General features: G+C 33.5%; 1 pseudogene; it reads right to left on the bottom strand.

The window, feature by feature from the left end:
- Positions 1-6,084: 6,084 nt before the first annotated feature.
- LOC102493686 (ATP synthase F(0) complex subunit B1, mitochondrial pseudogene) overlaps positions 6,085-25,406 on the bottom strand; it is a 105,647-nt pseudogene continuing 86,325 nt past the window's right edge.

The following is a 25,406-nucleotide window of genomic DNA, read 5'->3' as shown; positions in this document are numbered from 1 at the left end:
ATAAATATAAATATAAATATAAATATATAAAAAAATAAAGTCTTTGAGCACATTTGAGGATTGGACAGAAGCCATCATGATTAGAACTTGGTCAACTGGTACTTTGATAGTATGTGCAACTTTGTTACTGGACAAATGCAGACTGTGCCTGACTATTTGTCCCATAGTAAAACTTTATTACAGAAAATATCAACCAAGACTCTTAAAGTACTATCTCCATGGTTCAAGAAAAAGAGTTTTTGCCTCCCTTCTCCAGCATGAATACACTGTTTATTAGTCTAGTTAAAGATATCGCCCACATTATCTCAATAGATAGTTTCCAATTTTGTGTCCCTTAAATGTTCTGCTTCTTTTTTCCCCTTGATTCTCTTCCTCTCACCTTCCCCCATTTTCCACAACTTCTCACACTGTACCTAGCATCCACAATTGTTCTCCATGCTTTTATATCTTCCAATATCTCAGTTTCTGCTTAAGAGTGTGGATGTTCACCATATATTGAGTGGGGACATACAATACCTCTCTTTCATAGTCTGGCTGCTTCACTTGGCAGTGAATTTTCCACAATTGTACACGTCCTATCAAATTCCAGGGTCTTGTTTTCATGGTTAGCTAGTATTCCACTGTGTATATGTGCCACACTTTTTCAATCCATTCATTTGTTAATGGATATTTGCTTGAATCCATGTCTTAGCAATTGTGAATAATGCCATAATAAACATGGATGTGCAAGTACTTTTTTGACTGAGTATATTCCTACCTTTTGGATAGATAGCTAGGAGTGGAATTGAATCATATGATAGCTTTATTTGTAGGTCTTTAAGGAATTATCATATTGTTCTCCACAGTGGCTGTACTTAATTACATTTCCACAAACAGTGTAGGAGAGTTTCCTTCTCACCATAGTCTCACCATCACTTACGTTTTAAATGTTTTAATCTTAGCCATTCTGGCTGGGGTTGGTGGTATCTCACTGTGGTTTTGATTTGTATCTTTTCAAGGATAAGGGACATTGACCATTATTTCATATGCTTTTTGACTGTTCATATATCTTCCTTAGAGATTTGTCTGTATAGCTCATTTGTTCATCTTTTGATTAAGTTGATTTTTTTTTCAGGCAAATTTCTTGGGTTCCCTATATATTCTGGTTATCAGTCTTTAAACTCAAGTCAGGAAAGTGACAATGTGAGAGTCTGGTGGCGGGATTTGAAGGGCTTTCTAGCAAAGTTTCTATAATGCTATCTTTGAGGGATGATAATGTTTTCTTAGTGTTCAGAGTTCTCAAGGAAGGTACAGAGTGAGATGTTATTATCAGATTTGTTCTGGGTAAAGAACAACAAAAGAATTCTTAGGACATTCAGATCTACTTCATATTTCTATGCTTCTTTTTACTATGTCTTGTTAAAGTCGAACAATTAAGGTTATCACAATTTGATCGCTACAGACTCAGAATCATGGAGTGCAGAAATTATTAATTAGGAAGAAAGAAGAACATGAGCTCATCATGTGTAAAGTAAATTACCTAGGACTCTATAGCATATTTCTTTTTTTAACCTGATAAATATATTTAACACTAAACAAAAGAAATTTATTTTTTACTTCTCAGGGGCCAGGATCAATTTCAGTAAGATATGTTGAAATGTCATCAAACTATTTTTTGAGAGAAGAAAACTAGAAAGCTATGGACAGGGTGAGCATCAGATAAATATCATGAAAAAAGTAAGAAATGTAGCATATATGTGATCATATATTATAAATAGAAATATCAAGAATGAAGGACTTATACTCTTTGACTGTTTTCTCAACCATGTTATGTATTTCAATTCAACATAAAACACACCATTATATGGTACTATGCATAAAACTAGATATCAACTTAGTCTATGAAAGATTTTATTTGCAAAAACAACAAGATGTCTGTGAAAAGATGCTCAACAAATTGAAGACTTAAAACAAATTATAACTGGGAAGTTGAAAAGGAAATACATATTTTTCTTTATATAGTATATTTTCATTTTGTTAATTAAATAACAAAAAAAGTCTATGTGTTTCAACTCATAATTATAGGTACCAAAAACATAATGTGTAATATATGCTCTTGGTCTTGTGAAATACAGGAAAATGAGGTTAAAAAAAAAAAAAAAAAACAGCTGAGATTGTTTTTATATGCAATTTAAATATTTCAATTTCTACTTTTAATTGAATCAAAATATTAATGGAATGGTTTTAAAAACAGTAAAAAAATGTTAATTTTTGGAAACTGGTATGTAGAAATCACTCTCCTGAAGCTTATTGATAAACACATTGTCATTGGCTTTGTCTAGAGCTTTAGTTCAATGCATACAGACATACTTTTACACTTATGTATATAGTATCATATATACACCCACACGTAATTTGAAATCCCCCAATCCACATCTGACAAATTCTTGTACCTTGTCCATTCTGTAGGATTTTGTGGATATTTCTTATTTTCCTGTCCTCTGTAATTTGACAAATGCATTGCTTAAAATTTACTCTTAGTAAAATATATTTTTGTTGTCCCTGTGAGCAACTGTACAGTTCACTTGTAAGATGCTATTATACTATAATTATTGACTTTATTGTTTGTAATTTAAGCATAATATGAAATTATAACAGAAAACCCTTGAAATCATGTTTAAAATGTTGATGTTGACAGTGAAAATCATTAATAAATAATAAACAATGGATTTATAAATAGTGGATTTCATCAGATGAGTGGAAATTAGAAGCCTAACTATAGAGATTCTAATTTTTAAAATATTAATAAAAGAAATGTTTAGGTATCTACATTAAAGAAAAATATACCATTTATCAAATCAATGTAAAAAATACATCTCCATAAATCACTTTTTCAAAATAAACATGTAATACAACACTCATTGTTATTGTAATCATTGGTGACAAGGGTTTCCTAAACACTAAATAAAGAAATGCACAGTTTAATACAGCAAACTGGACATACATGAAATGTCTTTCAAATTGCTTTCAAAATTAATAAAGTTGCATCTCAAATTATGTGACTACTTTCATTTCCCTATTGTATTGAAAAAAATTAATGTTTTTTCTAAGTAATGAACTGTATGAGATGAATTTATTAAATTTCCTACTCAGCTTAATGAAGGCTAAAATAGTCACCAATAGGTCTTTCTTGATGGTGTCATACACATAATATTACTCTGTGTTTCTACCACAATATGAATAATTTCTAGTAAATTGGATTATTATCGAATTTACATATAGGAAAGTTGGGTTAGCTACAGAATAAATTATCATCATCCTTTTAGAGGTTGGGGTAATTGATGAGTGTTCTAGTAATAGTCCAAAATACAAAAACTTTTATTAAAATGCATCGATTTTAAGAGGAGTAAGATTACAAAAAAAAAATTATAATAGGAATGTACATATTACCAAAGGAAAACTATGCAATCAGATGTAATAATATGAAGGGACTTCAAGAGGTTCATCAAAAATGGAATTAATGTATAAGTTTATAGGCCAGCTGGTTAAGTCAGCTGGATCGCACATGGCGAATGGCATGATTTGGGTCCAGGTCCCAATGGCTTCAAATATACACTGGCTGCGTGACATGCATGTCCAAAATCTCAAGAGGAGAATGGAAGAGAAGGAATTAGGGTGTGGCCATCGCCCCTGCAGTGGTTTTTCACTTTTCCTCTCTGTCTTTGTCTCTTTTTATAGTGAACACAGTTGCCCTATAGCAAAAATTAAATGAAAAAAAAAAAAAGAAAAGAAAGTTGAAGTTTATAAAAGCATAAAATATTTTAAAATACATGCCTTTTTCTTTCATAATACATCTTTTCATGAACTTTTTGAATACCGTATATAATATCAAATATCCTAGTTCTAATGGTGAACTAAGAATAAGTAGATGCATTTGAATGGTTGACTTGAAAATGGACTTTCTGACTGATTGAGTCATATTATGTTACCAGGTAGCTAGCAAAAGTAGCCAAACACAAATAATTGCCTTTTGCCTAGTTATTACTGATTGCAAACTAAAGATTATTTAAGAGGAAAAATAAGAATTTTTTACTTAACAACATCTGCTATTATTTGTAAATACGATCTGAATAGAATTAGACACCAATATGATTACTAGATTAAATTCTCTAGATAAGTGGTACTATTTTTAAACAGGTGATATTTTCCCCCTCATATGAACCTTAGAGGTTTGACATTTGGAAGTAAGAAAGAGAAAACAACTTTACAAGGTAGGGCTTTGGGGAAATGAGGTAGAGTCTTCAAGAAAGACTGATTGGGAAACACTCTTCTTAACCTCTAAATCCATGGAGACCCATGAAATACTTTACAGTACAGCTATAGAAATAACACTGTGGTCTTTATACATAAAAGAACATTTGACATTTTTTTCTTTTAAGAAAGCCAGTAGAGGAACAATCCTAATAGGTTCTTCTTTGCACAGCACATCTTAAGATTTTTCATCACTGCTAACATGTGCAGCAATAACAGCACAGTACAGTACCTGGGGTATGAGTACTAGAAAAATTATTTTCTCTGTACTTTAGGGGCTGAACTTTAGTAAATATCATTAGAGTCAATAAAACTTTGCTATCCTCAGCATATCCTGTTTTTTTTTTTTATTTCAAAGAATGTAACCAAATTGACTTAAAATAGAGGAAGGCTGAAGTCTGACAACAAATCAAAATAGATTTCATAAAGTAGCAAATGAAGAAGAGATTTCATATGCAGAAATAAGCTTAGCAATGTTTTGATTTGGGAAGTAAATGACTGCTAAAACTGTTTTTATGATAGAATAGGAGTCATTTATAAGCCTATAATTTAGTCATACAAAAATATTATAATATTACTTTTACTGCTATAAGAACATGTATATACTATAGCTATTTTATGTAAATAGGTAGAAGAGAAAGGATTTTAATATATGACTTTTTTTGCTTAAATTATCATTTTATTTCATGATGATAAAATTATTTACAAATTTGAATTACTACTTGGTAATTGTTACCCAAGGATCAGGTATTATTAAAAGCAAGCTGCCTATTTCAAAAGAGATCCTGGAACAACACAGAATGCAGAATACAAAGAATGAGAAACCTCTCACTGGCCAATAATATATAGTTCTTTCACTCTGTGAAACTCAAAATTGTCATTTTTAGGACAGGTAAATTGTAACTTCAGTAGATAGCAATACACAAATATTTTACAACATGGACTGGTTTCTTTTTCTCCCAGTGGCTAGAAGTAGAAGAGCCTCAGGTCTGGATAAACCAGGAAATATGTCTCAATGAAATGGGAACCAGCAGTTAGTGTAATGGCTATGTCACTGGACTCCCACGTAGTCGACCGCAGTTCGCGTCCCGGACCTGGTGGCTTTGAACACACACCGGGCATGTGTGCGGGTGTGCCCAAGATCCTGAGAGGAGAATGGAGGAGAGGGGATTGTGGCGTGACCATCCACCCTGGGAGGTGATTTATGGCTTTCTTTCTCTACGTCTCTCTCTGTCTAACGAGCACACGTGACCTATAGCGAAAACCTCGCAAAAAAGAAAAAAAAAGAACACAATAACTCCCTTCTATCTCTTGAAATAAACAGAAGTTACCAAAGTATCAGAGAAAGAAACACAATAACTCCCTTCTATCTCTTGAAAAAAACAGAAGTTACCAAAGTATCAGAGAAAGATTTTAATTTATTTTACACATTTAATCACTATATATCACTCAGCTTGTTAGTTGAATTTATCTCTCAAGAAAACAGTTCACACTAGCCTACTTGAGGACACAAAACATGTTATCAACAGATAATAATCCATTTCTGTGTCCCATAAATGTCTTGCCTCTCTATTTTCCTCTTTAATTTCTTTCCTATGCTCTTCCCTTTCTCCCACCCTCTTCCCACATTGCTTCCATCATCTACAACCATCTTCAAGGCTTCTAGGTCCTCTAGGCTTTCCATTTCTACCATACAGTGTGGACAGTCAGTATACATTAAAGTGGAGGCATACCATGTCTCTCTTTCATAGCCTGATTTGCTTCACTTAGCAGTAAGCCTTCCTAAACATTTAGTCAATCAACTGTTTCTAGCTGCCTCAACTGGAATAGACACAGTCTCAGAAATGGTAGTGCTTGGGCCTTCTTTGCCAGCAGCTTCAGCTCTGCAGGGCACTTGGTGATCACCTTTTCCTGCTGGGCAGAGATGATCTGCAACACATGCTCCTCCATCCACTTTATCATGTGTTCTATTTCCTTTTGAACCATCATATACTGCACAGAGATGTGATAGTCCAAGTGATTCTTCACCTTACATACTTTGGGCAGTCATTCCTGGTAAGTAACCTCCAAGGCTACAGCAATATTTGCCCTCTGGACATCAAAAAGATAACGGTGTTTCTGAACCAGTGCTGGCTGTGACTTCTCCAAATCAGTCACATCCGGATTTGTTTGATGGTATCCTGCTTTGCTGCTTTTAGTTGGGCAGTTTTCTGCTCATCGAGTTTATCAGCAAATTTTCCAAGAGGCACATTTTTGAATTACATAAACAAGTAACCCTACTATTGAGATAGTAGAAAAGGTCTCTGGGGTAATAACATATATTGTTTTGGATAGAAAATATAAGATAAGCCCCAGTTTCAATCATATAAGGTCTTGTTACAACAGTTTTAGGATAAAGGGATGAGAAGGACTCATCAGGGTTCAGTACAAGATGAACTTTTCCCTCACGTTCAGGAAAAGGTAGTACAGGGGGCAAGACTGGGTTGCCCCCTGTGACTGTTCTGTGTGAAACACATCTGTTGCCTGTAACACTCCTGGACCTAGGAGGGCAGCATTCTCCCTAAATAGGAGGGCAGCACCACCCAAGACAGCATAGTCAGCCAACAAATGTCCAGACCGGGAACTTAATGTCCCTGTGACACGTATCTATCTTCTAAGTCACAAAAGGTAAAAAACAAAAACAAGTATTTGATGTAAAGAGAGACTGAAACTGAGTAGTTCAAACATATTTAATCTCAATATTATTGCGCAAAAAAAAAAAAATAGCTGAGAGATATAATGCCTTATTGAGTAGTCCCAGAACAGTGATCATTCATTTAATTTTTTTCTTTAAAAAAAAAAGACATAAAAGCATTGTGACACATTTTCTGGAAAACACAAGACTACTAAGAAGCAGTTTTAATCTTCAATGTCTAAACAATTATGTTGGAGACATAAAACAGGCAACTATAAAATAGTATATTCAATAGAATCTGATCAGTGTATGGAAGATAGTAAATATTTTATAAGTCAATCCATCCTGTATCAGGCAACCAGAATTATTTTACAGGATGAACAGGTACTTGAATTAAGCTTTGAATTGTGTTCAGGTTTTCAAAGCTTAGCATTAGGAAATGGATGAATAAAAATAAAAATGGAACACAGAGAAATACAGATAATTCTGTAAAAGTAGCTTAGAGTCAAGCTGGGTCTTGCATTCTAGACCAAAATTAGTAGAGTTAATGACACTTCAGTGAAAGTGGTTTCCATTATCAGAACTAAACAAAGACAACATATTCCAACAATAGTCTAAAGAACAAATGACTAGGAGCCATCAGGTGGCATGGTAGTTAAAGCATTGGATTCCCTCATGGTTCACCATGGTTCTAGTCCTAGACCAGCAAATTGAAAATCACACCTAACCCATGTGCTTAGGTGCCCAATATCCTAAGAGGAGAACAGGGAAAAGGGATTTTAGCATATCTATCCACCCTTGGGTGCAATTTTCTCTCTCTGCCTCTCTCTAGTAAGAACATGCACCCTATGTCAAAAATCTAAATAAATAAATAAAAGAACTAATGGCTAGTGAATAAAAGATCTTACAAAATCACTCAAGTGAGACATTGCAAAGAATAGAAATAGGGAAGGGACAGAGATGGCATAGCAGAAAAATGTTCTATGATGCAGACCAACATAAGAATGTTGCCAGTTGGTAACCAGGGTCTCCATGAGTACAACGGGCATGTGGGTGCATCAAGACTGTTGTGTTATATATTTTGTTGTGTTATATATTTGTCTCTGTTTTTGTTTTTCTCTCCCTCTCTGTTTTTTCTTACCCTATGTACAGATGAATAGACTTAAAATTAAAAAACAAAACAAAACAAAACAAAACAAAAAACAAAGAAAGAAAGAAAGAGTTGAAATAGAGGCCCAGCGACTGTGGTGCAGACATAGTGAAGCCATAGTGAAGTATCTTTAAAACTGGAAGCCATGGTTGGCCTGAAGACTTGCTAAGATCCGGAGGAGCTGGAGGTGTAGAGAAAGGGGATTTCACATAACCAAACCCTGTTGAGAGTGTTTCTCTCTTTGACTCTTCATTTTCCACCCATGCACATGCAGTACTCAGTATAATAAAAATGAAGAGTTGAAATAGGTCAGCGAAGAAAAAAATGAATAGGGGCAAGAATTGTTAAAATTAGGCTGCTGAAGAAAGGCAAAAGAAAAGGGTTTGAGAGAACAAAGTGACTTAATTTTCAATCTAGTTGCTTGACTACTAGAATAATTAATTGTGTGCAGATAAACAGTGATGAATGGTAAGAAACCTTTGTTATGATTTATGACTGCATCCCTGGTATAAACCAGAATATATCTAAATGTATATTAATTTAAGTAAGTGTGGTATGAAGAAATATTTAGTGGCAAAAATAGCATGACATTAAAGGTGTCAATATTGCAGTTACTTTATATTATTTACTCATTTTTCTTATTTTGTTTTGGTTTACTTACAAACTCTCACATATAAATATTTAATATTTGAAATTGAGATACTAGTATTTCTGCCCCTCCTCCTGAGTCTCAAGAATGAAATTTAACTGAGTAGCAGTGAAATAACTGCTCTCCCTAAGCAAATAAATACGATAACATTGTTCTCTAGAGTGTATTTGATAAGCAAGCAAAACTGGATGTTTTGGTTACACGATTCCTGCAGATTAGTGTCTGGCAAATGGAAAGCACACAAATGTTTAGCACTTATCTGGCTTAAAAGACAAAATGTTTTTGGCAGATAATCACATCTAAGCTAATTTCTATAAAATTTGCTTTCTGGAATATTTCAGTCAACTTTTTACACAAATTACTTTAAATATTTAAAATACCATTCCATTTTACTAATATAGCATAGCATCAGTTAATAACTACCCAATAGATGAGTAAGATCAACAACATTTACTGTTAAATATCAAGTAGGCAGTCATTTCAAAGTAATTGTTTTGTTGACTTAAATGTTCTGTGAATATCATGAATTACACAACAAATATGAAAGTTAAAATTCTCATTTGATGGATGCATATATAATAGGAAAAGGGGAATTTATTTTTAATAACTTTAGATTTTATTTTTTCTCTGGCATTTGGAACAATAAAACCCTTGCATCTTCAAGAAAAACAGATGAGGAAATACTCTATACCACTTATCTCAAATATTCAAATAAAATTGATAATTTACCAATCTTTAATTTTCCAATTATACAATAAATTGTTAAAATAATAAAGCAGTTTTGAGACCAGCAGTCAGCGTAATGGCTATATTGCTGGACTCCCATGTAGTCGACTACAATTTGAGTCCTGGACCTGGTGGCTTAAACTCACACTGGGCACGTGTGTGTGTGTGTGTGTGTGTGTGTGTGTCCCCAAGATCGGGGGAGGAGAATGGAGAAGGGATTACAGTGTGGCCATCCCCGCGAAGGGGTGATTTCTCACTTTCTGCCTCTCTATCTTTCTGGTGAGCACTCACATCCTATAGCAAAAACCTCTCCATAAAAAAATAAATAAATAATAAAAATAATAATAAAGCAGTTTGATTATTTTGTAGAAATATATTAGTTGAAAAATATTAATGAATCTCACAGTATTTTATTTTTGCTCACTAAGTATGAAGTACAAAGAAAATTATATCAAGAAAGCCATCATATTGGGTAGCTAATGTCTATTAAAATAGTATTAAGAATAAAATAAAATGGAAGAATCTATAATGAAAAAAATAGCATAAAAACTTAGGTACACTTTTCTTAATGACAGTGAGAAACCATGACTCCTACCAATAGATGATTATTTATATAAAAGTATAATGTATCTGTAAATTAGAATTAAAATTTGGCAAACTAATAAGCTCTAAGATACAAATATAAACAACAAGAAATAGAAAGATGGAAAACTTAAAGACTGATTTTAGATGAGGGCTTTATTTTAAAAGCATTTTGAATAAATTAAGATTTGACATGATTTTTTAAAAATACGCATATTTAAATAATAAACTTAATCTTGATACAGCCTGTGTGGAAGAAACAGGTTAGAAGAACTGATTTTGTCTAGAACAAATGTTTCCAAAACTGTTATCAAATTTATTTGGGATTATGGTAATACGGATTCCCTAGCAGTAAACAATCAGTTCCAATGAATAATAATCCACCTCATTGGGTAGAAGGGAATTGTGCTTGGAAAAATGACTGGCATTGAATAATGACTGAGATTTCTTTTTTTTTAAATTTGTGAGTAAAGTACATGCTGTTTGTGTCAGTGGGTACATGTGCTCACTAGAAAGAGACAGAGAAATGGTGAAAATACTCCTCAGTAGTTATGGTTACAATTCAATCCATTCTCCTCCATTTCTCTACTCATCTAAGATTGTGGGCATGTATGCAAATATGGCTTGTATATTTGTCAAGTTCCATGGCCAAGATCAAACCACATGGTTAGACGTGTGGGATCCAGCTCCCTTAATACCAGGCCAGGGGCCTGGCCTTATAACATGAAAAAAAAAATTTTTTTTTTTCCTTTTTAAGAGAGATTTTTGCTATAGGGCATGTGTGCTCATGGGAGACGCATTGAGGCAAAAAGCGAGAAATCATCTCCCTGGGGGGATGGCCATGCCACAATCCTTTCTCCTCTTGGGATTTTGGGTATGTAAGCACACACACCCAGTGCGAGTTTCAAACCCCATGGTCTAGGACTCAAACAGCAGTCAACTACGCGGAACTCCAGCAATGTAGCCATCTGCTAGTTCCCTAACATGAAATTTTTACTTTATATAAAGCTCTATGACCAGCTGTGGTGGTGTAGCAGTAGCGCCCATACTTCATGGTGCTGGATGTATATGAAAGATTGGAGGTCAGTTCCCAGATCAACTTATATATGCAGGGCACAGGGCTTGCCATGATTCTGGCTGGCTAAGGAGGCTGAGAAGATTGTGGTATGAGACTCTTTTAAGAGTTCTTGTCTTCTCTCCCTCTTTTAAAGATAAATAAAAATTTTAAAATCTGATTGAATTGTTATGGAGAAAGAATAAGTGAATGGAATATGATTGACCAATTATTGTAACTATTTAGTTGAATAGTAATGAATTATCTGTTGTTACTGAATATATTTATTTGCTAAATTTATAACTGAAATAAGACAATGACAAATATTTTATGCTAAAATCAATAGGATATAATACTCAATTATTTCAGAAGAAAGGGAAAAAAATGTATAAATTACTCCAAGGTAAAATTTTTCATTTGTTTTATTTTTAGTTTTAATTAACAAATTAAAAAATTACATATTTATGTTGATATATGTGTACAATGTTGGAATGACCAAACCAAGCTTCTTAATATCCATTATATCTTACTTATTTTTTGTGGTAAGTTAAGTACATATTCAAATATACAATATATTGTTATTAACTATTATCATCACATATAATAGACTTGGATCTGTTTCTCCTATAAAACTTAAATTATTATCTTTTGACCAACAACCTCTATTTCCCTCCCCAAATGCTGACAACCACCATTAAGCCTTAGAACAAAAAGAATATCTGTCATTTATGACAATATGGAAGAGCCTGGAGGACATTATGCTAATTGGCATAAGCCAGGCACAGAAAGACAACTATCACATGTTTTCTCTGGGTAAAATTAAAGACTTTGAACTCACAGAAGCAGAGAATAAAACAGTGGTTATCAGGTAAAATATAAATTGCATTCTAAGACAAATGCAAAGAAAGGAAATCATAATCAAAGTTGGTAGTAAAATAGCTGGTAATGATTTAACTATATCATGGTAGAATAACTGCCCAAATGCATATGGAAATTCTGTTAAGTTATTGAAGAGTTGCTCAAATTTGAGGGACTGGTTCATGGTAGACCTTAGGAAATAGTGTTTTAAGAAGTCTACTAAAATATTCAAGAGATGAGGGAGCATATGAAATATAAATAATGGCTTAATTGAAAAAATACATGAAGACTCTTTCAAGTTTATAAATCTGCCTCATAAGAGATATGCCTATTAAACACCTGGTCTAAGGATGGAAGTAGATAATAAACCATTAAAAAATAAATGAATAATTTAAATGAACATAGCAATAAATTCTCTGTAAAGGACAAGTAGGATGAAGCTATAATCATTTTACTTATAATGATCAATGAAACATTTTCTTTAGAGAAGATATTTCACTCAAAATACATAGATTGTGAAGTGCTTTGGGAACACTTTTTCAGTTTGTAAGAAAACAACAGGTGCAAATGTCTAAATTAAAGAAAGGCTGGCTATATCTGAAGAAAATTTAGCTTTCTCGTAGTGAACAATGGGAAGACCATGACTCCACTCACAATAAAAAAAAGGAAATTACCACTTGCTAAAAACAGAATTTGACAATTAAGCAGGTGAAAACATGTATGGTTCTGTAAGTGTTCAGTATTTAGAGAGGTGCAGCTGTTGTCTTCAGATAATAAAATTATTAAAAATTAAAAATGAAATAATTCTTATTCTCAAAAACATAAAACATGCAATAAGTAGATAGTTGGCTAGGTCAATGTGCATCTTAGCAAAGGTATGTGTGTGTGTGTGTGTGTGTGTGTGTGTGTGTAGGTATTTGTATAATAAAGTTCTGGGTACATGAGTTAACTTGTTATCACTCAAGAGACTAATGTACCATAGATAAGGCAGAGTCACAAAACAGAGCTTAACATTTCCCTGCAATGATAAAAGTTAGGAAGGAAAAGACGAGAAAAAAAATAAGACAAATTAAGAAGTAAGTGATAAAAATGAAATAATTCTTATTCTCAAAAACATAAAACATGCAATAAGTAGATAGTTGGCTAGGTCAATGTGCATCTTAGCAAAGGTATGTGTGTGTGTGTGTGTGTGTGTGTGTGTAGGTATTTGTATAATAAAGTTCTGGGTACATGAGTTAACTTGTTATCACTCAAGAGACTAATGTACCATAGATAAGGCAGAGTCACAAAACAGAGCTTAACATTTCCCTGCAATGATAAAAGTTAGGAAGGAAAAGACGAGAAAAAAAATAAGACAAATTAAGAAGTAAGTGATAAATAAAGAAAACTAGGTGACTGTGATGTGAGGAGAGTTAAGAGAAAATTGTTTAAAGAAGAACAACTTAATGCCTGTAGTTAGTGATAAGATATTGTCAGTTTGAGATTTATGAAGTGTGTAGGGCACATGTTCAGTGTTCTTACCACAAACAACCAAAAAAATGAATATAAAGAAAATGGGCAGTATAGAATACGTCTATTACCTTAGTCATGATAATGCCATCACTGGTATTTGCATATATCCAAACTCATCAAGTTATACACATTAAATATGTGCAATTCTTTGTATATCAGCTGTGCCCCTTATAAAACCATTCAAACAAACAAACAAACAAAAACTCAAAAAAGAGCTTTCAAATGGTTTACCAAAAAGTTTATTGTCACTGAGAATTTTGAAAAGAACTGTTTTAGTTGAGAATAACAGAAATCAAACTGAAAGATATTAAAGAGATAATCTGGAGATAAGGTAAAACTGCAGAAAAGTTTCTATGACAGGATTTTTTAGTACAAAGACAGGAAAAAACTGTACTTGCTAGTTGTGGGATATGGGACTCTTCAATGTTTTTATAGATACAGATGAAAACAGATTGTTCTATGTGCATATGAATTATCTAGTAGTCAAGATGAGATGCTTAAAGTAACATTTAAAGATATTTAAGAAATTAATTCATGAGAAAGTGAAGGGTGACCTGGTTGCCAGAGCACCTGTACACAAAATGGATTCTACTGTGATAAGGCAGAAGCTATGTATCCATTTAATTGAAGACCATTTTAAAAAAGTAAAGAAAATTATAAATTCAAAATTATAAATAGAAAGTGAATGAATAATTGGAAATTACATTTAAAATTGGAAATTTGAGGATTGTTTCCTCTAACATTTATTATTTATCAAATACTTATGAATTGAAGAGTGGCATTGGGTCAGCCCATGACTTAGTGATTAAGACATCTGGAGCCCCTATTGTTGACTGCACAGTTCTAGTCTCAGACAGGGTGGCTTAAGACAAACTCTGGGCACATATACATGTGTGCCCCAAATCGTACGATGAGAGAGAAATGGAAGATAAGGCATTACAGTGTGACCATTCTCCATCAGGGATGCTTTCTTTCTCACTCCCTGTCTCCAGTGAGTGCATATTCCCTCTGGCAATTTAAACACAAGCATGACATCATAAAAGCAATATGAAGATTAAAAATAGTTCTACAATGGTTAACTCTACTATGGTGCCTTAATTTAGGTAGTATAGAATTCCTGGGAAGTGTCAAATGCACATTTGAAGGTTGGGGGGGGTCAGAATTTTGTGGGAAAGTAAATTAATCTCGGGTGATTTTTTTTTTTATAATATTGAAGTGTTTAGGTGAAAAAACATTTATTAGTTTTGTTTTGTTTGATAGTTATTTTGACTTTTTGATTGAACTATTGTATGTTTGTGGCATTTTCTCCTCAGAAATATATACTGGCAAGATAAGTGAGGGATATTTAAACTAGTGATCATAAAATAAACTTAAGCCAAATTGAAACATACTGTTTGGAATACAGAGAGGATTGTGGAAGAGAAAAAAATTTAAGAATGGTAACATCAGAAAACTGGAGATTACAATGTCATTTAAAAAAATTAGAGGAAATAAGTAAGAAAACACTGGTAGAAAGAGCAAGATGGTTGAACTAAGGATATCATATAATTCAGTAACCAATAATAAAATGTTGGGGATATGATCTCTGAAGTAGTATAATAAAGGGAAATTAAGAAAGACATTCTACAATTTGAAGGGAAGAATTCGATAAAATATCTCAAATGATGATAATGTATCCCAGGGTAAAAGACATCCCAAGAAAGTATAAGAGACATTAATCCAGGTAGAAAGGTCTTCAGTAAGTGAAGATAAATGACTGAAAAGTCATTTGGACAATCATTGAGAGACGGAAGGAATAAAAATAACTAGCATAGCCAGGTTGGTGTCACCTTTGATGAACTAAACAAGTCTACTATTTTGGATCCAACAAAGGGAATAAGATGACACTACTTCTTGAACCAGTGGTGTGGGTAGTAGAATAGGAAAAAAAATATGCTCTGCTTTTGACAAACATGTATGATATAGCATTGTCACAGAAAACCTAGTTAAAGATAAGACAAATATTGAAGGATATTAAGGTAATGGCTTAAGACCAGACGGATACTGATAATCATAAACATGGCTTTATATAGAGCTATGGGAGATTAGGAGATTTGTTTACATTAGAAATTGTAAAGTAATATAGACATAAGAATCTTAAAATAGTGGTATTGTGGGGGGGATTGGGTTTTTAAAGTGCCTGGAAAATAAACAAACAAACAAACAAACAAACAGATACACAGCAACATTAGACTTGATGAAATAACATAGACATCCTTTAAGAAGAAGCACAATAATCAGATCATATTAGAAAACTGGAAATAGGGCCTAGGGTGGCTGGAACTATTTGTGGGAGAAGGATAAAAAGAGTGTGTATCTAAAGTGTTTGCAATTTTCTGTATGTTTTGACAAACTACTAACCTCTTTAGCTATAGTAAGTAATGTGATAAGAAAAGAAAAATATGAAGAGCAAAATCAACAAATTTAATTTTCCCAACTTAATTTTTAAAACAATATCAGTTGGGAACCAGCAGTTAGCGTAATGGCTGTGTCGCTGAACTCCCATGTAGTTGACAGTGGTTCGCATCCTGGACCCGGTGGCTTAAAACTCACGCTGGGCACATGTGCGTGCGTGCGTGCCCAAGATCCCAAGAGGAGAATGGAGGAGAAGGGATTGCGGGGTGACCATCCCCCCCGGGAGGTGATTTCTCGCTTTCTGTCTCTATGTCTCTCTCTGTCTGTCTGGTGAGTGCACGCACCCTATAGCGAAAAATCTCTCCTCCCCCCAAAAAAGGATATCAGTTAGTACCCCCATCTCTTTATATCAACTTATCTGAAAAGATTGAAAAAGGGGTCAGCAAGTGAATTACTAGTTAAGGTGTTGGACTCCCATACGGCGAATCATGGTCTGAGTCCTGGATCTGGTGGCTTCAAAAATCACACCGGTGTGAGTGCAGGTATGCTCAAAATCTCAAGAGGAGAGTGAAGGAAAAAGAATTGTGGTATGGCCATCCTTTCTTGGGTGTGATTTCTCACTTTCCTAGTTTCTCTCCAGTGAGCACATGTGCCCTATGGAAAAAAAAAAAAAAAAGGAGAAAAATTATTCATTAAAGGCTATAACTGAGCTATAATTGCCAAAAAAGTCTTAAATGTTAATGAATTTGATAACATATTATGAATTAGATTCAAAAGGCATATAGATAAAGATTAGAAGTCACACAAGTCAATTAACTAATTAAGAAATATCACTGCAGAATACATTATATGTGTCAATGTCTTTAACATCAAAGTGGTCCTTACAGAAAGAATGTGATCTGAATTATAAATATTTCTATCTTCATATCATATATGAAAACTAGAAAAATATTTTACTTACTTTGTAAATAGAAAAAAGATACTTAATTGGAAAAAAATAGTTTTTAAACAAAAAACTAGAACATATTGAGGAAAGAATAAATGTCATTTCCTAAGTCAAATAAATTTTAAAAATAAATAAATAATTCAGCTCATTGAGACAGAAAAATGTTCTCCCTTCCCATCCATTCTCCATTTTCCTTTCTATGATGTGCATTTAGTATCTTCATTGATATATACAACTTTATATTCTGTGATTTTTAGCTATGCCCACAACTAATTCCTCCAATTTCAATTGAGAAAAATGTGTGAAAACTCATATGTGTTTTTTTTTTCCACTGTGTTATTTCTCAGAATGAAAATATGGCAAGTCTTTTTTTCGTATTTGATTTTTGTTTTTTGGTTTTTTTTTACATTGGTGTAGAAAATATGATTGCTTGGGACCAGCAGTTAGCTTAATGGTTATGTCGCTGGACTCCCACATAGTCGACCGCGATTCGCGTCATGGACCCAGTGGCTTAAAATTCATGCCCGGCACATGTGCTTACATGCTCAAGAACAGAGGAGAAGGGACTGCAGCGTGGCCATCCCCCCTGGGGGGTGATTTCTCGCTTTCTGTCTCTCTGTCTCTCTCTGTCTGTCTGACGAGCACCCTATAGCAAAAACCTCTCCAAAAAAAAAAAGAAAAAAGAAAATATGATTGCTTCACTTTCACCACTATTATATCAGTAGCCACCCCGTTTTCTTCAATAACTTAAGTAGTTCTTGCAAATTAGTTTTCCCAAATAAAATACAGATTGTTGTCTTCTCAATTCTGTCTCATAGGTTAGGAAAATTCCTCTGCAAATTTACTTAGGACTTTTTATTCAATGTTACACTGTCTAGATAATTTATCGAAGATGTTTCTTTAAATTTTTCTTACTGTGTAATCTTCACATTTGTCTTTATGCTTTGTTTGACAATTTAGTTACATGACACTTATTCATAGATATTTCTTTTTTGCTGTTTTGTTTCTCTATGTTAGGCATGCAGATGTGGATACTGATCAAATACTTTTCAGATAACAAGATTTTTGTCAACTTTTTACCTACTGATGTGTAAACAACACTATATGGGTAGGTACCTTTAGCCACCCATCGTTATATTAGGTAGGATTATAAACAATAAGTTACTCAAATACAAAAAGTAGGTCAACAATAGAATAATCAGTAGACCAAGTAATATATTTTATAGAGATAAAATCAGTAAGGTTGACTAATTTAGAGGCACAGTGACAAATCTGGGCACATTTCCTCATTATTTTCTTGTACAATTCTCATCATGTTTCTAGATTGTTTTGAGGTTCCAAGCATGTTTATTCTGGAAGTAAGCAGTAAAAATATAAAAAACATCTTCTCTTCTTCTTCTTCTCTTCTTCTTCTTCTCCTTCTCCTTCTCCTCCTCCTCCTCTTCGTCATCTTCTTCTTTTTTCAAAGAAACCATTCATTTCCTTGAAAATTGCCAGTACATTTTCTTCCAAGTCTCATTTACCAGAAGTGGGTCACCAGTGCTGGGCCAAAAGAATAGTAAGGGAATTAGAGAATCACCCTCGTCCTGAGTAAAACATTTTGTTACCTTGATGATGGTAAGAGTCTCACTCTTGAGGCATGTTGTCACGGGTCTTAAGCTTTCAAAAAAAAATAATAAATAAATAAATAAAAACAAAGAGCTGTTTCAGCAAAAACAGAATGAAGGGATAAAATCAAAAGGCAATCACATTGAGCTGTTTAAATAATAAATTTTGTGCTTTTCTTAAAAAATAAAAAAAACCACTATTTTTGTTAAGGTAGTCTAACCCAGTTTGGAAATTATCCAAATCACTTAGATTTTATGCTCCAGGAAACATTGTCTAATCAGTTTTTTAATGTTCAGCATGACATTTTTTTGTTGACTCCTCACACCTTTACCCTGTTGATTTTTTTTTTTCTGTTAGATTTTATTTTGCTATAGGGTGTGTGATCTCTCACTGAAGAGACGGAGTGACAAAAAGCGAGAAATCATCCCTTAGAGAAGGTGGCCACACAGCAGTACCTTCTCCTCCACTCTGCTCTTGGGGTTTTGGACATGCACGCACATGCACCTGGTGTGAGTTTTAAGTCATTGGGTATAGGACTCAAATGTGGTCAACTATGTGGAAGTCCAGCGACATAACTGTTATGTCATTTGCTAGCCCCTAACCTGTTGAATTCTAAGCTGGAGTAAATATGATAGCCTTCTACATCCCTAACAAATCTAGAAGGATCCAAATTACATTCACTTCCTATTAAGGCATATTTGATGAATTTAGAAATCGAAGAGTCTCAAAGAAGGAGACAGAGACCTTGTTGAAATTAACTATTTGATGTCAGAAAATGAATAAATAAGTCCCTTTATTTCCACCATCATAAATAAGCAGCAGTAGTGATTGTTAAGCAGAAGCTCTTCATGTTAAGAGTAAGGACCAGCAGATGGCAAAATGGTTACGTCATTGGACTCCCAAGCAGTTGCCCATGTGTAGTCTCAGACCCAGTGGCATAAAACTCACACCAGGCATGTGTGCATGCATGCACCCACCAAACCCCGAGAGAATAGAGGAGATGGGATTGTAGCATGGCCATCCACCAGAGGGACAATTTTTTTGCTTTCTTTCTCTATGTCTCCAGCGAACACATGAGCCCTATAGCAAAAAAATCTAAAAAAAAAAAAAAAATACAAAGCAATGCAGCCCCAGCCTGGTGAGAGGCAGTCAGCTGTAAATTCAACTGCAGTGCTGCAAGCCACATGGCCAACTGAGGAAGGTTGGGATCCCCAGGGTGACTTGAAAACACATCAGGTGTATGAACACATGTGTCCAAAATCCTGACAAGGTAGAGTGACTGGAAAAGGGGATTGCACCATGATGAGACCCTGTCGAGAATGCTTCTCTCTTGCTGTTTCTCTCTTTCATGAATGCTTATCACTGTATATCATGAGTAAAATTAAATTAAATTAAATTAACTTTTTGAAAATAAAAAGATCACTGCATGAGTAGACTGTCTCAAAAAATACTCATTGCAGAAATGTTGACAAGTGGATATAAATTTCATCATTCGTAACTGTCATTTTCCTTGTATGAAGAACTTGTGACAGAGCATATGATGAAAGGAACAAAAACATTGCTGGAGTACTGCTTCATCCTAGGTCCTGAAGTAGAAAGTCTTTATATATACAATAGAAAAGGGAATATCATTTAACGTTATAAATGGTCTTAGTTTTGAGTAGCAATATATAACAAGTTACAGGAAATTAATTTTATCTTGCTTTTGACATGCCCCCAATATTGCCACTTATTCTTCTATCTTTACTTTAGACTTACAATTAGTTTTTACAAACATATTCATTGGACTATTATTTAAACTGTACAATTTTATGTGTTTTGACATGTATCTAGCTATAATATTATCACTGCCATCAAGATTATGTACATATTTATTATTCCTAATACCTATGATTTATATTTAATTTCACTAATTTTATTGTCTTTACAATGTAATTTGTTGTCTGTACTGAATATGGCACCTCTATCCATTAACATTAAAATTTTATTCTAGTTTTATTGAGTCTCAGTACTTCTTCAAGGATACAAATGCAATACGCAGCATCCATTCATTCATTAAGTATGCACTAAACAAAGACACTTGATTTTTATTATTCACCAGTAGTAATGGTCTATAAAATCAGCACAGACTCTTAATTAGTGGATACTAAATTATTGCTCCAGGAGAAAATATGTATGCATACGTCCATAAACATATTCTTCATAGATTAGAACTTTAAATCCTAAAGGCAATAAATTCTTGTAAAGCTTATTTTAGAAAAGTAGAGAAATGAACAAAGTCAAATAAGAGAAGTAAGTTCAGGAGATGTACTGTACAAGCTGGCGACTGTGGCTAATTATGCATTGTAGTCTTAAGCAAAGAGTAATATGAAGAGTTCTCACCACAAAAATAAAAACTACGTAAAGTAACGCTTATGTTGGATAGCTAGATTTAATCATTCCGCTATATATACACTTTGAAACAAGTTTTACCTGGTAAATATTTACAATTTTATCTGTTAATTTGAAACTTAAATTGAAAAACATAAATGAGGTTCAGAAATACAACTTAGTGAGTAGGTGAATACACAAACACAAATTTCACAATCTATTGCATCAGAAGTACTTCCGAACATTTGCTCTCTTACTCTTTATCTGCAGAATGATTATATAGGATCTCTCAGTACATTATAGCTACCCATATTGAATTTAGGCATTTTATACTATTCATACATCATTATTGACAGTACAGATGCCAAACCCATCACTAAGCATAGTCACTAGCCTAGTTCCTGCTTCTGCACTTATCAAAGCTATCGAATAGAATTAATTCCAAGCATTACACAAGAGGATATCCGATCAAGATGATGGTGATAATGATGATGATATTATTTTTAAAAGCTCAGCAAATTAAATATTCATTACATCCTAGAATAGATGCAAATGTCTTTCAGATGTTTTAAACTAATTATATATGACTATATGCAAATTATCAGATACTTTTTTATTCAATACCGTTCATTGAACGTATGCAAGCAAAAGTGATCAAAATCGATGTGTCCAAATTGATTAAACTTTTCTTTAGATTTTAGATCAACCTTTAACTATGAGAGATAAGAACAATTAATCACTTGCATGAAATCAGGTTTTTGATTTAACTTGATCATAAGATATTTTTTATTTCACTAAAGAGAAATACCATAGTACTACCCACTTTCTAAATAAAACATGGAATAAAATACACTTTACCACTATATTCAGTATGAACACTATTATCAGTTATATTTCTGTTTATTATAAAAGAAAACCAACCACCACCACAAAGTGACAAAAGCCTCCTTATATACTCAAATGCTCCATAGTGTCTCACTAGTGTCTTTGAGAATCACTGGTTGAGACAATTCCTTTTATTAATTTTAAAATATATTTTATTTTATTTTAATTTATTTTATATATTCAATCGCTATACATCACTTAGCTTGTAAAGTGAATTTTCCAACATTAATACATTTCACACCAGTCCAGTTGGGGATACTATACATGATATCATCAACATATAATAATCAATTTCCGTGTTCCATAAATGTCTTGCCTTTCTACTTTTCTCCTTAATATCTTTCATCACAGTCTCCTTCTTCTCCCAACCATCTCCCACACTATTTCTGGTATCTATAACCATTTTCCATGTTTGTATATCCTCTAATCTTTCAGTTTCAGCCTTAAAGTGCTGACAGTCAGTATATATTAAGTGGAAATATATAATGTCACTCCTTTAGTCTGGCTTATTTCACTCAGCAGTAAATCTTTCATATTTGTGCACTTTCTGTCAAAAACCAGGTCTTGTTTTTTTTTTATGGCTGAGTAGTATTACATAGAGTATATGTGCCACATTTTTTCGATCCATTCTTCTGTTCATGAACATTTGGTCTAGACAATTCTATTCTCTAGTTCTCTGCCTTATATTTCTTGATATTTCATCAGAATTTGGAAGAGTAGAAGACTCAATTTTTATGATTTTTGTATTTCAAGAAATTGTGTTTACTATTTCTCCCCTCTTAACTTGTCCTCTAAGAGTTCTATTTTGGAATTTGTTGTTGTTGTTGTTGTTATTCATTAAAACATTGTCCTTAACTGATTTACTCTGTCACAATTTAAATAACAATTATATATTGATATATATTTTTTTATTTAGAGTATAAGCTAATTTATATCAATAAAGAGGTCCTTAAAAATTATGTTGATGCAGCATAACTTTTTTTTCATTCATCTTATAGCCAAAGAGTAGTTGAAACTGATAAAAGCTTTTCGTGAATATGATAATTTAGGTACTAAGCATCAGAAGAGAATACTTCTAAAACATTTTATAATGTAGTCTTAGCCTACTATCAAAGTCAGATAAAGACATTTGAGAAAAAGAAAATAAATACATACGAATTTCCCTTATGAGAGAAATACAGCATACTAGCATCTCTTATGAGATAAAAAGTATAGATTAATATCTCTTATCAATACAGATGAAAAACGTATAAAAATGCTACTTAGCTGAATTCATAAATGTATTAAAATTATTATTGGGGCCAGCGAGTGGTGTTGTAGTTAATTGTAAATGTATTAAAAATATTATTGGGACCAGGAGGTGATGCGGTGTGGATTCCCAAATGGTTGATTCAAGTCTTGGACCCAGTATCCCGAAAATCATGCCAGGCTTGTGTGCATGTGTGCCCAAAATCCCAAGAGGGGAATGGTGGAGAGGGTATTGTGAGGCTACAGAATGAGACTTCCTTTATTTTCAGAAATAGTAGATAAAATAAAGTGCCCATGGTTCTGCTCAGATTTAAGACTTGTTGCAACAAGAAAGGCAAGATATCTGGCAGTGCTAATAGGTGACAGTGTTGAAAAAGTGGGCATCCTCCTGAAAAGCATTCGAGAATCAGAAGATAAGTGGAGTTGGGTGAATCTGGGAAAGTGTACAATGGAGCCAGGATGTTTCACTTCTTTTGCCAAATATATCCATGCGTATATTATAATATCTTACTCTAATAATATAAAATTGAATCTCCACTATTGTAAGAACAGTAATCCTAGCCATGCACCGAATAGTCACAGAATCTTCACCCTTTAATTTTATTCATTAACAAAACTTAAAATGTCTTACAATAGTTTACGAATCAGGACACATTTTTAGCTAATGCAGTTGTTTCAGCACCCATAGATTATAACTTTCCTTCATGAACTTTAGAAGAATTTCCTGATTGTTAGTCTTCCTTTCAACAATCATTGTTGTTTGATTCTTAAGACAATTCATTTTTTTATTGCCTATGTGTTTGAATATTTAGTTACTTTTCACTTGCTAGGCTTAGGTTGCTCCAATTGCTCATTGATTTAATTGGACATGGATCACTAAGAGATGCACCATTTAATTCCTCAGGTTAATATACATTTTACCTGCTTATTTGCAAATAAAATTGTTTTAAATAACCAAGATTAAATACTACATAAAAATATAGTTCAAATATTACAAAATTAAACTTATTTTGCCTGCTGGCTCACTACTATGATAAGTCCAAAGAGGTCAGATATTATTCAGAGCTTAATTCCATAGATTCTGTAGTATATTTCACCATGAGTTGCCAGTGTATCAAAGTCCAGTGTTGGAATTATGAGTTGTACACAGTTCAACAGTGGGTAGTTTGGATTAATGGTGAAAGGGAAGATCCAATTTTACTTCTACCCTTTGGTACTAACACGTATGTATTTTAGCTACTGGGGATATCACATCACATATTAAAGGACTTAAAAAAGTTTGTGGAAAAGATAACGGCTGAGTAGTGTTCCATAAAGTATATATGCCATACTTTTTCAATTCATTCATTTGTTCATGGGCATTTGGGTTGGTTCCATGTCTTAGCAACTGTGAATAATGCCACAATAAACATCGATGCACAAGCACTTTTCCAATTAAGAATTCTTCTGTCCTTTGGGTAGATACCAAGGAGTGGGATTGCTGAATCATATAGTAGTTCTATTTGTAAATCTTTGAAGAATCTTCAAATTGTTCTCCACAGTGGCTGGACCAATTTACATTCCCACCAGCAGTGGAAGAGAGTTCCCCTTTCACCACACCCCTGCCAGCACTTATCATTTTTGTTTTTAATCTTAGTCATTCTGATGGGGTATAGGTGGTATATCATTGTGGTTTTGATATGCATCTTCCTTACAATGAGGGGTGTTGAGCATATTTTTTTAATATGCTTTTTGGCTTTTCACATGTCTTCCTTAGGGAATGTTTTGTTTTGTTTTGTTTTGTTTTTGCTTTTGCTTTTGTTTTTGTTTTCCAACTCATTCTCCCATCTTTTAATAGAGTTAATCATCTTTTTTTTGGGACAACTGCTTGAGTTCCTTGTGTATTCTGGTTATCACTCCCTTACCATCCTGAGGGCTGTTGATTCAAACTAATTACTGTGTCTTCTGCCATGCAGAAACTACTTGATCTGTTGTAATTCCACTCGTCTATTTTTGGGTTTATTGACTATGCTTTCGGGTCTTATTTGAGAAGTCTTTGCCTACCCCAATATCTCCCAGAGTTTTCCCAGTGTTTTCCAGGCTATGACCAATAGTATTTTCCATAGTATGACCAATAAAATCTATCATTATTAACCTATTTTGGTACCTCTTTGACCTAAAATTGCCTGAAGCATTTTAAAATCATATTTTACTAATTATTCAGGTATGTTTTATGTCCTGATGTGGTGTTACTTAAACCCAGAGATACTCAAAGTAGAGGAATTAAATTGTATTCATAATAAGTATACATTCCGGAAATTAAATTTACTACCCAGGCTATTGACCTCCCAATAGGTGATCAGATAACTTTTTTTTTTTAATTGGTGTTGTATTGAGTTACCTGTATTGTCTGTCCCCTGCTGGTCAGTTGGGCATTGAGCATTGCTTTTAGCTAGATCATCTTCGTTGAGACTGAGATTA

The sequence above is a fragment of the Tupaia chinensis genome, unplaced genomic scaffold (assembly GCF_000334495.1).
Source record: "Tupaia chinensis unplaced genomic scaffold, TupChi_1.0 Scaffold148049_1, whole genome shotgun sequence".
Classification (NCBI taxonomy): domain Eukaryota; kingdom Metazoa; phylum Chordata; class Mammalia; order Scandentia; family Tupaiidae; genus Tupaia; species Tupaia belangeri.
The sequence above is the reverse complement of the archived record's forward strand: the minus strand, read 5'-3'. Positions and strand labels throughout refer to the sequence as shown.